A 9849-nucleotide genomic window follows, 5' to 3' on the forward strand; every position below is an offset into this window, starting at 1 on the left:
TCAATGTCATGACTGTATATCGGTAATATAATTTTAATGCTTTTTATATAAATCCAAATAGCATGACATTTGAAGCATAAATTCTTCTCATCAAGGCACACCTAACAAAATATTAAAAAAATAATTCACATAGAATAAATTGACCAAAATACCTTTAGAACTTTTCAGGGGTATTTTGATCAATTTAAATATACGAATTATTGTTTTTATATTTTTATTAGATTCGACTATTATTGAATAATTGACGCTCCAAATTTCAAGTAATTTTAATTTGTTGAAAAAAATTAAATTTCAATTATGAAATACAATTATGATAATTGAATCGGTCCATATTCAATCAGAGCCATTGAGCTTACAATGTTCCATGAGCCCATAGGCTGACAGGAGCTTTTTCTATATATATATATTAAACATGGAAGAAAGAAAGGTACGGCAAAAAATCAAACTTGGAAGCTTTGGATTCCTTTGCAAGGGAAAATGATAAGGGCTGTCTTTTGTGTTTGCTAAATAAAGCACCTAGAGGCTTTGGATTCCAAACTTATGACTGGTCCATCTTAAAGCCATTGATACTAAGGGTCTAAATGTTTTCGTAGTAGACTAATTGTTTCTAATTGTTAAAATTTATTTAGTTTTTCATGTTCATGATCTTCAGGTTAGAGATTAAATATTTTTAAAAGTTAAATCCAAAATCCATCTCAAAAGTAGATTTTTTAAAGGTGACTCATTTCTACATGGACTCATAGATATCGTGTCCAACACTAAATTAGTTTTGAAGTGCATTTGTATTCGGATATTCGCGAATGCATACACATGCAACGTTGTGTGTGTAGCTCTTAATTTTTATATCTAATCTTTTTCTAGATAAGCTTTATAGTTAATACTATAACAGAAATTTTTATTTTTATAATTTCTATGCATAGTTATCATGTAAAAGGCATTTGGAAATTTGATATTAAGTTTTTTTTTCTGTTTGCTCCTAATTATTTTCCTTATAAAACTATTTTTTTCTGTCAAGTGTTAGACTAAACATAAAATATATTTTTAAGGAGAGTGAATGCATTTTTTGTTTTTTCGCAACTCTATGTATCAGAGCCAAGTAAGAACTGATATTTATTGTTGGATCTGGATATAAATTGCTTTTAATTATCGTAGGTGGAATGATCCAACATTGGCCAAAATCAAGAAACTATAAAGACCCATGAAGGTTATAGTATTTATTATGATATTGTCTCTAAAGAAACTTTTGACAGCATATGTGTTGAGAAATTGCAAATAACATTGAATAATGTGTCTTTAATGCGTAAGAAGGGCGATGAAACGGCAAACCATATGTTTTTGCAAAGAAGACGATTTGGAAAATGGAATGTTGATTGGGTTGAATTGCGAACAGTCATTCCGGTGCATGTAAATGATGTTTTTGTCAATGGAAAACGGAGGATAATTTGGAACGTAGTAAAAGTAGTTTTTGCATGAGAACTGTGGAAGGAATGGAACAGAAGTTGACTAATAGGCAACAATTGAGAAGGTAGATGAGTTATAGAGAGATAGGGTCTACGTGATGTAAAAAAAAAAGAGATAAAAGGAAATGTATGGGAGAGAAAAATTGAAAAAAGTAGGTAGAGGGACAAGGAGAAAACCGTAGGGGAGAGATAAATGTTTTATTTAATTATTAATTTTATTTTTATTATTTCAGTTGTATTTAAAAGAGAAATATCCATTCTATGTAAAGAGGCTGGAATTGATTAAAGAATTTAGATATTTTGAAACGATCTTTAGGGTGGACTCGCTTATATACCCAGAGAGATGGTATATTCTCTCAACTGTTTTTATTTTTTGTTTTGGAAAAATATCTGCTTACCCCTTATTTTTAAGTTTCATTTCTCAATAGGCCTTAGGTTTCAAAACATATCTTGGGACATGAAAATCTTAGGTTTTATCTCTTTTAACCTTCTGGAATAATATTTATCTATTTTAAACCTATTTTTTAGCCCAAACAAATTTAAGAAATACACCCTTTCTAAATCCCATCCTTTCTCCCTCTTCTCCAAACTTCTCTCCCTCCCGTGAGTCTCCCCAAAGATACCATCCTTTTGATAGGTTTAGAAAAGATGGAGCGTAAAAGGGTTACAGAAAGTGCAACTATCTCTATTCGTCTTGATGGAAAAGAACTACAATTTATGGTCTTTCCAAATGCGACGTTTTCTTATGGGAAGAAAGTTATGGGGCTATATTGATGGTTCTGTTCCTCAACCTAAGGACGAGAATGGACGTAGTAATTGGCTTGCTATATATAGCTCTATTGTGACATAGATTATATACTCAGTTGGGCCTAAAATTGGGGCGCAACCTCACGTATCAATCTACTGCCAAAGCAATGTGGGATTATTTACATAAGAGTTATTCTCAAGCCAATACTGCATGTCTGTATACGCTTGAACAGGAGAGCATGAAGACACAACAAGGGGACTCATCAATCCATATACTCTTTCAGGTATATGGAATGAGATGGACTCGATGGAGACAGAGCCACCCACTGAAGCAGTTACTAAAGCACGAAATCGGCCTCTTTTATTTCACTTTCTTAATGGGTTGCGATCGGAGTTTAAAAGCATGAGAGCATCCATTCTTCATCGTACTCCCACTCCACCATTAGATGATTGCCTCTCAGATCTCCTTGCTGAAGAAACTCGATTAAGCTCTCTTGGGGTTTGCAAATCCGTATCACAAGATGTCACTGATGTGGCCTTAGTCGCGTCCAATTTCTCAAACAAAGATATGAATTACGTCCAAGTGCAATATTACATATGTAAACAAAGAGGCCACACGGCCGATCGATGTAAGAAGCGCATTTTTTGCAATTATTGTAAGAAGCTCGGGCATGTAATAAATGATTGTTGAAAATGCCCTCCGGCACGTGGGAAGCCTCCTACACCTAGTCAGACTCAATGGGCTGCAATCGCCTCTATCCCTAGCCCACCTAGCATGGAGGATGCCACTTCTAGTCACTCTCATTCTTCCTCCACATCGGTTACCCCTGTATCATTGACAGATCTTCACTCTATTGACTCAAGCAAGGAAAGGTGCGGCATTCACAAAGTCAGATTAGGGAAGTAGAGAACTCTTTTCATTCCAACTTTCAGCTCCTCTAAGAAGAACGTGGTTTCCCTAGGGTCATGTTTATGTGAGGGGTTTGGATAGAAGAATCATGGATCCCGATTGTCTGCAGTCATAGGCACCACTCCTGTGGGTATGGGATGAAGATGGGCACGGATAAAATCGGGCATTGTAGTTTTTGGGAACACTTGTTGTTTGAGCTAGTGAGAGAAAGGGGATTGCTGATTTTCACATGAAGGGAGCAGGAAACGGGGGCCAATGTCCTGCAATAAGGTAGAGCTTCCAATAGTTGTCTTTTCCAATAGTTGGAGCGAAGAAGATATACATGGGTTTTTAAGAGACAGAGGATGAGAGAGAAAGTGGGTTGTCTCACTTTCGTAACAACTCAAGAGCGTGCTCTTTAGGGGAAGTTCCTGCTCTCTCTCTCCAAAAAATTCATCTTAGGGTTTTCTTTCTTTGCAATTTTTTACAGTGATTCCTGCCTACAAACAGCAAGTAAGCATATTCAAGGTCAGATTCCTAGAGAGAGAAACAGAGAGATAGAGAAAAGAGAAACAGGGGAAGAGAGTCAAGGGGAAGAGTCTCAAAGGGAAGAGAAGGAGCTATTATAATCCAGTCAACATTGGAAGGAGGAAGGTTAGATAAGGAAACATCAGTATTTCAGAGGGAAGGGGAAAGAGGTTAGACGTTGGAAAGTGGGAAGGATCTCTATTTCAGAGTCTTTGACACTGTAAGTTTTCTTATTAAAAAGCTCTGATTTTTATTGTTCTTTATAGAGAGTGGGTTTGGGTGAGAGGGCATGAGAGGAGATACAGATTTTGGGGGTTTAGAGAGTGAGAGAAATGGAGTGTTAAAGAGATTTTGGGCGGCTTCACGATGGGGGAGGAGAGAGGAATCGAGGGAGGATAGAGGGCGGTTCAAGGAGCATGTAACGTAAAACATACTCTAGATGGATCTTCATCCCCCAAGCCTTTCTATTGCTCCCTCTTTTCTTTCTGAATCTCTTAAAGACTATTCTCTTCTTGTTATTGGTTACTTTTTCCCACCCTTTAATGATATCTGGGGTCTTAGCGACTTGGTTAAGAGAGCCTGGAATCGACCCTACTTCCATATGGTCTTTTCTTTCGGAAGTAACAGGACCTTTTTCTCTCTTTCCTCTACTGATGACGTTCGTAAAGTCCTCCTTATTCGAAATACCTGGCGTGTTCAGAATAAACTCTTATCGGTGGATTTTTGGAAACTGCGAGATCACGCTAATCTCAGTTCACGCTCCCCTTGTTGGGTATGATTTGGAGGTATCCCTCTCCATGCTGGGAATATGGGAGTCTTTCAACATCTAGCCAACTTGGTGGGGGTTTTTGTTGACGTTGATAGGGAATGTATGGTGGGTCCTGATCTCTTTTTTATTAGAGTCAATATTCTTAGATATGCCAAGGACCTGGCTTCCCTCATCGATCAACCTTTTTATTAGTTCAAACCTTTATACCATTGATGTCACCATTGAAGGTGAAGATTTGAAGACTGCCAACCCTCCGGCTCTGGCTCCTCTTGAAGTTTCTACTGGTAAGGAAGACTGCTCTTGGGTTGAGGTTCTTAAAAATCTTAAAGCTAGACCCCATGTTCAACCTCCTGGAGCATTTCTTGGACATGCTAGGGCTCGACCTCCATTGGTGAAACAGGGTCCTCCTCGATTGAACCCTAGACTGGTTAGGCCATGTGGCCATAGATCTGAGATTGATTCGCTTGGATTTTCTTCCTCCTTCTCGAATAAAGTTAAAATTTAGAAGCCTACTGGCCATTTTTTTGTCAAGGATTTTATGAGATTTCATTCCTTGAAACCATTAGATTTTTTGGAAAATAAAGGAATGAAGCCTTTTCTCTCTGATTTTATTTCTGACCCCACATTGCCTGCTTTTTTTAGGTGCCGCACCAAAGCCTCCTCGTTTTGGGCCTTCTCATTATGGTCTTGCCTCTTCATCCAAAGCCTTTCTTTCAAGCTCTTATCGCCTATTTTCAACTTAGCTTCCTTCCCTTGTTCTGTCACCACCTCTCCTAACCTATCCCGCACCTCTCCCCAATTCGGCCTCCACCGCCCATCTTGCTCCTCCTCTCTCTCCACTCCCTACCCATCCAACACCTTTTCTCAATACTACTACCACTGTCCGTCTTGCCCCTTCTCTCACGTCTGTTTCCACCACCTCTGTCTCTTCATCTTGTTCTCACCCTTCTTCTCTCGTAGTGACTTCTGCCTCCCCCACTAGACTCCTTACCCCTTCAAGCCCTTTCAATCATGGGACTTGCATATTTTCATTTGCTCCCTTTTCTCCCATGGTCATCCTCTTTCTGCTCTCTTCTTTTTCTCTTCACCATAATCAATTGGAGGATTCTTCCTTTCCGTTTTTCTGTGCAGTGTTCTAAGGTCCCGGATTTGACACCGTCGCCTGCTGCCTTTTAGCCGGTTGTGGTTGTTGATATCATTGATTTTGTTGAAGATGAGGTTGTCTACACCAATACCATTTGTGAACTGGCTTTTGGAACCATAATTGTGATGGATAACCTTGTGTTTGTTGCGGTCCCTCTTTCTATGGTTGAACCGAACGTACCACCACTTTGACTGGAAACTATTGGTGAGCCTCTGGCTGATGAAGCTATCTCAACAGAGATAGTTGCGGAACACCTTGTTAAAGCCTCAGATTCATCGTCCTATATCACTTCAGGCTCGGCCCCTGAAATTCATCCAGGTGCTACGGCTGATTCCAAGCCTATTCACGTGACTAAGCATCATTCAAAGACTCTACCAAGCAACCCCAGCCATGTAATTTTTAATCGTATATACAAGGGCATGGGCGCTACTTTCGTTGCTCCTCCGAAGGTGGTGCTTGCAGTCATGGATGCAGCGGTTAAGGTGGTCCAAAAAATGTCCAAAAAATTAAAGAATGAGACCCGGACAGACCTAGCCAAGCTAGCTGTGCATCATTATTCTGGTCTGACGGATGACCTGGAGGTCTCCTTACCTGCCTCAAAGGTGCTACAGAAACCCAATTTAAAGGGGACTCTAAAGCTGTGTGCTCATGGGCTAGACTGACTGCTCGTGGCTCTCGGGGCTCTTCAGTTTGTCCTTCAGATGGAGTGGTTTTCAAGACAGGTCCTATAACTTCAAAGACCCAGTCCTCTTCTAGTCGCAACGGCAACACCTGTTCGTTCAGCTCTTTTTGTCCACATGAAGAAGGTGGCTTCGAGGGACCTGGTGAACCTTCATCTTGCCAATGAAGATTATCAGTTCGAATGTGCGTGGTCTCTGTGCTTATCGACGTAAGAAGGAGGTCAATTTCTTGATTTCTAAATTTACACCTTTTGCTTTTATTATGTAAGAAACTAACTGTGCTTCACCCTCTATTTTGGATGTCAAGACTCTGTGGGGTAATGGTTCTATCTGCTTTGCGGGTGTGGATGCCATTGGATTTTCTGGAGGTCTGTGGGTTCTTTGGGACCCAACATATTTGCTCTACTTGGATGTTTTTAAATCTGATGGGTTCTTGGCAATTACTTTTGAAGGTCTTATCAGGTCTTTCCTTTGGGTGCTTATTAATGTGTATGGGCCTAAGGTTGCTACCCTTAAAGGTGTTTTTTTGGATGATTTGAAATCTTTTATTTCCTCATTGGGTCTTCTAGTTTGCATTGGATGGGATTTAACCTTATTCTCCACCCAGATGAAATTTCCACTTTTTCCCGATATAATTCCCATATGCATCTATTTAATAACTTCATTATGGGGAATGATTTATTAGATCTTCCTACTACTAGTTCTTACCAAACTTTCATCTGATCACCTCCCTATCTATCTTCATACTAAGGAGGTCTTATCTGGGCCTAGACCTTTTCGTTTTGACATTCACTTGCTAGATGAGCCTGAACTTGTGGATATGATCAATCATACTCGGGGTAGTTGTTATGTTTTGGGCAGCTTTGGCTTCCGTTGTCATAAGAAGCTAATCTGCCTAAAGCACAAACTCATCTCTTGGAAAAAAGCAAACCAGTATCAATTTAAAGGCAAGATTGATTCCACTTTGATGGACTTAGAGATGATTGAAAATTCTGTTCAGGAAAACCAAGTTTTATCCGATGAGATGATTGTTAATAAAAATTCTCTGTTTAATAAGCTACGTGATCTCTTTAGGATGGAGGAAATTTATTGGAAACAAAGATCAAGAGTTAAATGGTTTAAGAGGTAAATTTCCATAAGACTTCAATTGTGTGCATCTCTTGCTCTAACTGCCTTTTGGATTCTGTTGCTTCAATTTTGGGTGGCAAAGTTCAGAAGTTTCCCCTTAAATATTAAGTGGTTTCTATCTCGGATCGTACGCACACTCGTACAGCCTGGGACCCTTTTATTCACAGTTATCATGTTAAATTGACCTATGGAAGACCAAGATTTTATCTTTTGGTGGGCATATCACTTTGATTAAATCCACTTATGCACATCTTCCTATTTACTTGATGTCAATCCTACAAATACCTAGTGAAGTAATCCAGCTTATTGAAACATTTATGCCAAACTTCATTTGGGGTAATATGGAGGATAACTGCAGCAATTTTCATCTGGTGAACTAAGACCAGGTGTGTATGCTGTTAATGCTAGGGGGTTTGGGTATCAAAAGGCGTTAACTTGTAAACTAGGTGCTTCTTTCCAAATGGTGGTGGAGAATCTTTCAAGACTCCTCTCATATCTGGAAGGATGTGCTAATTGCTAAATATGATTTCGATCATCTCACCCACTCGATTAAAAAAAGGTTGAGGAGGCCAAATCTGTAATTCACCTCACAGATTTGGAATGATATTTATAGCTACAGAAATATTGTTTTGAGCAACATCAGATGGCTTACTGGCAATGGAGATAACACTCTTTTTTGGTTCAACAAATGGCTTGGTGATGCACATTTTTCTTCTACTTATCCTGACCTCTTTGCCAGAGTTGCTCAACCTGATGCAAAACTTTCAGAGTTGATTTCCCTCTCCCCCTCTAATTGTATGGTCTGGAACATCGGATGCTGTTACAATAGACTATCGGACATGGTTATTTCACAGCTTCATAATCTCCCCCAACTACTTGAACAAGTTTACATCACTTCTAATGCTGAAGACTTGGTCATATGAGAATCAGAAACTAACGGACGTTTTTCGGTCAAATCAATGTATAGGCTCCTTTTTATGGATCGGGTCCGTATTGTTGATACCTCTTAAGGTTTTATTTGGATATGGCTAGTTCAAGTTAAAATCCAAGACCTCCTATGTGTTGCATGTCAAAGGAAATGTTTAACAATAGACAATTTGCAAAAGACAGGTAAAATTCTTCCAAACATCTGCTTGATGTGCAAAAATGATAAATAATCTTACTCTCATCTTTTCCTTCACTGTTCTTTTGCCTCTAGCTTATGGCACTGGGCCTTCTCTCTATTGGGTTTTTTCCTCATGATACCTTTGAATCTCATCAATATTATTAACCATCTTTCTGCCAAGGGATTACCAAAAAAAGATGTTGTGATTTGGAAAATTTTCAGCAACGTAATCTTATGGCAGATTTGGTTAGGAGAACCTTTGATGGGGTGTCTCAAAGTATTAAAAGGGTAAAATATCTCATTTTAAATTCTCTTTGGAATTGGTTTTCCTTCACACCTGAAGGACGGGGCCAATTCGGACTGATATTTATATCAATATGAAATTTTTGGCTCATTCTTCTTCTCACTCTAGTCGTCCCTTTAGAACTTGGATTGCACCTCTAGAAGCTTGCCTCAAACTTAATTTTGATGGCAGCTCATTTGGAAATCCAGGGCCTGCAGGTATTGGTGGGCTTCTTCGCAACAATTTTGGATCTGTTCTTTTTGCTTATTCGGGTCCTTGCAGGTCTACAATAGCTAATCATGCTGAATTGGTTGGTCTCCTTCAAGGCCTTCATATTATCACCGACAGGGGTTTCATTGGTGATATTATAATTGAAGAGGATTCCTTGAATGTTATCAAGTGGTGTAAAAAAGAGCAAAGTATCCCATGGTCCCTATTTACTCTTTTGTTTAAAATTCAAGACCTATGTGCCTAGCCTCATTTGAGGATAAGCTTTGGGCACACCATGCGCGAAGCCAATGATGCAGCTGATAGGCTCGCTAAACATATTGTTTATCTTCCCTTTTTGTAAGTTTCTAACGATTTCATCGAATCTTTGTAATCGCATCTTTCGGAAATGCATGTAGTAGTTGATTTATGTTTTTTCAATATAAGTGGCTTGTCGGCTATTGTTCTTTGGTTATAAACTGTGATTTTTCTATCACCAAAAAAAAATTTGTAGGAAGTAGTAAAGATTTTATAAAATTTGGATAAATAATAAGAGTGGTGAGAAATTCAATTGTCACACTTCAATTTCCTTATACATATTTTATAAGGAGAAATTATCTATCATAAATAAAATAGGGAATTACATTGAGGTCTAAGTTTGCAAATTTTAAGCAAAGGTATCTCTCATTTGTTTTTCATATATATATATATATATATATATATATATATATATATATATATATATATATATATATATATATATATATCATTCTTTTTAATTTTTTTCCTCTATCCAATAATCATAACATCGGACCACTTTTTTATTTTATCTATTAGTTTTGTGAAGTGTAGGTACCTGTTCGATGTTTAGATCCTCGGACCGCTAGGTTTTTGTGAGGATTGTGTGAG

The sequence above is a fragment of the Amborella trichopoda genome, chromosome 9, assembly GCF_054954075.1.
Source record: "Amborella trichopoda isolate Santa Cruz 75 chromosome 9, AtrichopodaSantaCruz75HAP2 v2.0, whole genome shotgun sequence".
Lineage (NCBI taxonomy): Eukaryota > Viridiplantae > Streptophyta > Magnoliopsida > Amborellales > Amborellaceae > Amborella > Amborella trichopoda.